The sequence below is a fragment of the Eretmochelys imbricata genome, chromosome 25 (assembly GCF_965152235.1).
Source record: "Eretmochelys imbricata isolate rEreImb1 chromosome 25, rEreImb1.hap1, whole genome shotgun sequence".
NCBI classification, from domain to species: Eukaryota; Metazoa; Chordata; order Testudines; family Cheloniidae; genus Eretmochelys; species Eretmochelys imbricata.
This window is the reverse complement of record NC_135596.1, coordinates 2,354,673-2,361,316: the sequence shown is the minus strand read 5'-3', so window position 1 is coordinate 2,361,316 and position 6,644 is coordinate 2,354,673.

Here is a 6,644-nt window from a genome sequence, read left to right as displayed (position 1 = left end):
TTATTCAAGCCTAAGTTAATTGTATCCAGTTTGCAAATTAATTCCAATTCAGCAGTCTCTCGTTGGAAACCCTTCTTGTTACTCTTAACATCTCTTGCTAGCTGCAACTCCAGGTGTGATTTGGCCTTCCTGATTTCACTCCTGCATGCCTGAGCAATATTTTTATACTCTTCCCTGGTCATTTGTCCAGTCTTCCACTTCTTGTAAGCTTCTTTTTTGTGTTCAAGATCAGCAAGGATTTCACTGTGAAGCCAAGCTGGTCACCTGCCATATTTTCTATTCTTTCTATACATCGGGATGGTTTGTCCCTGTAACTTCAATAAGGATTCTTTAAAATACAGCCAGCTTCCTGGACTCCCCTTCCAGGGGATCCTGCCCATCAATTCCCTGAGGGAGTCAAAGTCTGCTTTTCTGAAGGGTCTGTATTCTGCTGCTCTCCTTTCTTCCTCATGTCAGGATCCTGAACTTGACCATCTCCCAGATACCCTCAGAGCAGAGGGAAACTGTGAGTGTGGGCAGGAAGGAGGTCACAGCATGGAGGGACACCGGAGCACAAGTGTCGGCTATCCACACTTCCTTAGTGGACCCCAATTAAATCGACCCAGAGGTCCAAGTGACGATTCAACCCTTCAAGTCAAACTCTTTTGACTTGCCTACAGCCATGTTGCCGGTCCAGAACAAGGGCTGGTCAGGAACGTGGACTTTTGCAGTCTATGATGATTATCCCATCCCCATGCTGTTGGGGGAAGACTTGGCCAATCATGTGAAGCTAGCCAAAAGGGTGGGAATGGTGACCCGCAGCCAGGCTAAGCAAGCTGTCACACCTAGCTCTGTTCCGGAGACTTCTACCAGGACCCGGTCAGAGGTGATGGAACCGGACCCCATGCCAACGTCTGCAACAGCAGCAGTGGATCCAGTCCCAGAGACCCAGACAGAGCCAGTCCCAGAACCGGAACCGGCGGAACAACTAGCACCAGAACCGTTGCCAGCACTGAATCCAGTGCTTGCAACCCCAACACCAGAGGGCCCCACCGACCCTGAACTGGCAGCAGCCGATAACCCAACACAAGAGGCTCAGCTGGAGCCTGAACCCCAACATAGTGCCCCAGCGGAGAGTGGTTCACAGTCAACGGAAACAGCCCCATCCCCTACATCGCTTCCAGAGGGACCAAGCCCAGGTCCACAATCCAATGAGGAACTGATGTCTCCAGCATCAAGGGAACAGTTCCAGACTGAACAGGAGGTAGATGAAAGCCTCCAGAGAGCTTGGACAGCAGCACGGAGCAACCCACCACCTCTCAGCTCTTCTAATCAATCCAGGTTTGTTGTAGAAAGAGGACTTTTATACAAGGAAACTCTGGTGGACACTAGGAAGACTGGCATCCTCAGAGACAGTTGGTAGTTCCAACTAAGTATCGGGTCAAGCTATTAAGCTTAGCCCACAATCATCCTAGTGGCCATGCTGGGGTGAACAGAACCAAAGACCATTTGGGAAAGTCGTTCCACCGGGAGGGAATGGGCAAGGATGTTTCTACCTATGTCCGGTCTTGTGAGGTGTGCCAAAGAGTGGGAAAACCCCAAGACCAGGTCAAAGCCCCTCTCCAGCCACTCCGCATCATTGAGGTTCCATTGCAGCGAGTAGCTGTGGATATTCTGGGTCCTTTTCCGAAAAAGACACCCAGAGGAAAGCAGTACATACTGACTTTCATGGATTTTGCCACCCGATGGCCAGAAGCAGTAGCTCTAAGCAACACCAGGGCTAAAAGTGTGTGCTAGGCACTAACAGACATTTTTGCCAGGGTAGGTTGGCCCTCTGACATCCTCCCAGATGCAGGAAGTAATTTCCTGGCAGGAACTATGGAAAGCCTTTGGGAAGCTCATGGGGTGAACCACTTGGTTGCCACCCCTAACCACCATCAAACAAATGGCCTGGTGGAGAAGTTTAATGGAACTTGGGGGCCATGATATGTAAATTCGTAAATGAGCACTCCAATGATTGGGACCTAGTGTTACAGCAGTTGCTCTTTGTCAACAGGGCTGTACCACATCCCAGTTTAGGGTTTTCACCATTGGAACTTGTATATGGCCGTGAGGTTAAGGGGCCATTACAGTTGGAGAAGCAGCAATGGGAGCGGTTTACACCTTCTCCAGGAACTAACATTCTGGACTTTGTAACCAACCTACAAACCACCCTCCGAACCTCTCTAGCCCTTGCTAAAGAAAACCTACAGGATGCTCAAAAAGAGCAAAAAGCTTGGTATGATAAACATGCCAGAGAGCGTTCCTCCAAAGTAGGGGACCAGGTCATGGTCTTAAAGGTGCTCCAGGCCCATAAAATGGAAGCGTCGTGGGAAGGGCCATTCACAGTCCAGGAGCGCCTGGGAGCTGTTAATTATCTCATAGCATTCCCCACCTCCAACTGAAAGCCGAAGGTGTACCATATTAATTCTCTAAAGCCTGTTTATTCCGGAGAATTAAAGGTTTGTCAGTTTACAACCCAGGGAGGAGATGACACTGAGTGGCCTGAAGGTGTCCATTACAAAGGGAAAAGTGATGGTGGCGTGGAAGAGGTGAACCTCTCCATGACCCTTGGGCATATGCAGCGACAGCAGATCAAGGAGCTGTGCACTAGCCACGCGCCGACGTTCAGACCCCAGGGCTGACTGAACGGGCATACCACTCCATTGACACAGGTAATGCTCACCCAATTAGAGCCCAACCTTATCGGGTGTCTCCTCACGCTAAAACTGGTATAGAACAGGAGATCCGGGATATGCTACAGATCGGGGTAATCCGCCCCTCTGGCAGTGCATGGGCATCTCCAGTGGTTCTAGTTCCCAAACCAGATGGGGAGATACTCTTTTGCATGAACTACCATAAGCTAAATGCTGTAACTTGCCCAGACAACTATCCAAAGCCACACACAGATGAACTATTGGAGAAACTGGGACGGGCCCAGTTCATCTCTACCTTGGACTTAACCAAGGGGTACTGGCAGGTACTGTTAGATGAATCCGCCAAGGAAAGGTCAGCCTTCATCACACATCTCGGGCTGTATGAATTTAATGTACTCCCTTTCGGGCTGCGGAATGTACCCACCACCTTCCAAAGACTTGTAGATGGTCTCCTAGTGGGATTGGGAGAATATGCAGTCGCCTAACTTGACGATGTGGCCATATTTCTGGATTCCTGGGCAGAACACCTGGAACATCTGTGAAAAGTCTTCGAGCACATAAGGGAGGCAGGACTGTTAAGGCTAAGAAGTGTCAAATAGGCCTAAACAGAGTGACTTACCTTGGACACCAGGTGGGTCAAGGAACTATCAACCCCCTACAGGCCAAAGTGGATGCTATCCGAAAGTGGCCTGTCCCAAAGTCAAGAAACAGGTCCAATCCTTCTTAGGCTTGGCCGGATATTACAGGCGATTTGTACCACAACACAGCTAGATCGCCGCCCCACTGACAGACCTAACCAAAAAGAAACAGCCAAATGCAGTTCAGTGGACTGAAGAGTGTCAGAAGGCCTTTAACCAGCTTAAAGCAACACTCATGTCTGACCCTGTGCTAAGGGCCCCAGACTTTGACAAACCCTTCCTAGTAACCACAGATGCGTCCGAGCGTGGTGTGGGAGCAGTCTTAATGCAGGAAGGACGGAATCAAGAATGTTTCTCAGCAAGAGGCTGTCTGAGAGGGAAAGCCACTGGTCAGTCAGTGAAAAGGAATGTTATGCCATTGTCTACGCTCTGGAAACGTTTGGGGACAGAGTTTCCACCTGCAAACCGACCATGCTGTGCTAGTGGCTTCGTACTGCCAAGGAAAATAACAAAAACCTTCTTCTGTGGAGTTTAGCTCGCCAAGATTTTGATTTCGACATACAACACATCTCAGGAGCTTCTAACAAAGTAGCTGATGCACTCTCCCATGAAAGTTTCCCAGAATCAACTGGTTAAAATCGTCCTTGAGATGTGGAAAATATTGTTAGTCTTTATACAGTTAATAGTATATTTAGAGATGCATGTGTCTTATTAACTGTTTTCTCCTAGAGCTCCAAGGAGAAATCACAGCCAGTGTTTCACCCTATCTGTGATCTGGGGGGGCATGTCATAAATATAAAGGGAAGGGTAACCATCTTTCTGTATACAGTGCTATAAAATCCCTCCTGGCCAGAGGAAAAATCCTTTCACCTGTATAGGGTTAAGAAGCTAAGGTAACCTCGCTGGCACCTGACCCAAAATGACCAATGAGGAGACAAGATACTTTCAAATCTGGAGGGGGTTTTTGTCTGTCTGTGTGATACCTTTGCCGGGAACAGATCAAGGATGCAAGCCTTGCAACTCCTGTAAAGTTAGTAAGTAATATAGCTAGAAAATGCGTTAGATTTTCCTTTGTTTAATGGCTTGTAAAATTCGCTGTGCTGGAGGGAATGTGTATTCCTGTTTTTGTGTCTTTTTGTAACTTAAGGTTTTGCCTAGAGGGATTCTCTATGTTTTGAATCTGATTACCCTGTAAGGTATTTACCATCCTGATTTTACAGAAGTGATTTTTACCTTTTCTTTAAATAAAATTCTTCTTTTAAGAACCTGATTGATTTTTCATTGTTCTTAAGATCCAAGTGTTTGGGTCTGTGTACACCTGTTCCAATTGGTGAGGATATTATTATCAAGCCTTCCCCAGGAAAGGGGGTGTAGGGCTTGGGGGGATATTTTGGGGGAAGATGTCTGCCTCTTTCCCTGTTCTGTTTAAATCGCTTGGTGGTGGCAGCATACTGTTTAAGGACAAGGCAAAGTTTGTACCTTGGGGAAGTTTTCAACCTAAGCTGGTAAGAATAAGCTTAGGGGGTCTTTCATGCAGGTCCCCACATATGTACCCTAGAGTTCAGAGTTAACTGGTTACAAGACAGCATCTGTATTGGCGTGTTCAGTACATGCCTAGATCGTTGGTTGTGTCCACATTTGATTGATGAATTTATGTGTTCTGAGTAAATTAATCGACTGATTGGTTAAGAATAACCTAATCTCTTGATCTGAAAAATAGAGTCCGTAAATGTAGAAATGAACACAGCATTAAAATGAGTAAGCTGGACACAATAAAAAGGGTTATTTCTAATGAAATTCTATCATGATATTGGCTACCACACTTACCAAATTAGCAAAACTATTTTGTCAGACTTCATCTTAAAATCCAATTGCAACCTTGGTAAATTCATATTAACCCCATTCACACAGCGATTGGAGGCATGCTTAGTGTCTGCTCCTGAAGTTTGCGAGTGCATTTGAACATGAGTCATATGTCCATGAGCTTTTCTGCAGTGTGTGTGCTCACGTGTCGTGTGCACACCGAATGTGAGCATTTATGTACGTAGCATGAGCACTCTGTGTGTGAGCACAGAGTGCATGAACAAACTGAGTGCTCACGTACCTAATATGTGGTCACATGCAGGGCCCTGAGCACTACAGACCCAGGCTTGGTTCACCCAGAGCCATGTGAGAGCATGATGGGGACTGTGCCATGGGAAGGAAACCCCTGGGACTCATTCATTTCTTGGAGTCAGGGATCTTTCTAGTCACCTTTGCCAAGTGCTGGGTCAGCCTCAAGAGGAGGAGGCATTCTGCACAGAAATAGACCCTGCTCTCTCATTGCTTTTCTCTCTAATGCCATGTACAAGGGCTATCATAGAATCATAGAATATCAGGGTTGGAAGGGACCTCAGGAGGTCATCTAGTCGAACCCCCTGCTCAAAAGCAGGACCAATCCCCAATTAAATCATCCCAGCCAGGGCTTTGTCAAGCCTGACCTTAAAAACTTCTAAGGAAGGAGATTCCACCACCTCCCTAGGCAACGCATTCCAGTGTTTCACCACCCTCCTAGTGAAAAAGTTTTTCCTAATATCCAACCTAAACCTCCCCCAAAACTGGACACAGTACTCCAGATGAGGCCTCACCACTGTCAAATAGAGGGGAACAATCATGTCCCTCAATCTGCTGGCACTGCCCCTACTTATATAGCCCAAAATGCCATTAGCCTTCTTGGTAACAAGGGCACACTGTTGACTCCCATCCAGCTTCTCGTCCACTGTACTCCTAGGTCCTTTTCTGCAGAGGCTAGTGGAAATCCCTCTGTGGGGAGTCATATATTAGGGCTAGTCTACACTTGAAATGTTGAAACTGTGCCACTGTAGCATTTCAATGTAGTCTCTTACTATGGTGACGGATGGATTCTCCCAGTGGGATAGTTAATCCATCTCCTTGAGAGGTGGCTGGACAGACTGGTTTTGGAAAGAGGGAGATGACTTCCCAGAATATGGCAAAAACTACTGTGATCCTAAGAGCACCCCCAATCCAGAGGACAAGGGGTTCATTGGTATCAGGTACTGAGTTTCAGCTGGCCTGACCAGTTGAATGTACCCCAATTCTCTCATGTCATAGTCTGTATCTAATAGGTGTTGTGTGAGGTATCATTGGAAAACTAATATCACACTGACCATTAATATGCTTGCATGGTGTACTTGGGGCAAATACCCAAAGGACTATACAAATGTGAAGAAAATATGGCAGTAAAATGTGTTTCAAATCTGCGGAGTTAGTAAACAGGTTTCTTTCAGTCAAAGGAAAGGCCGATGCCTCCATCCAGGTGCAACTGCCAATC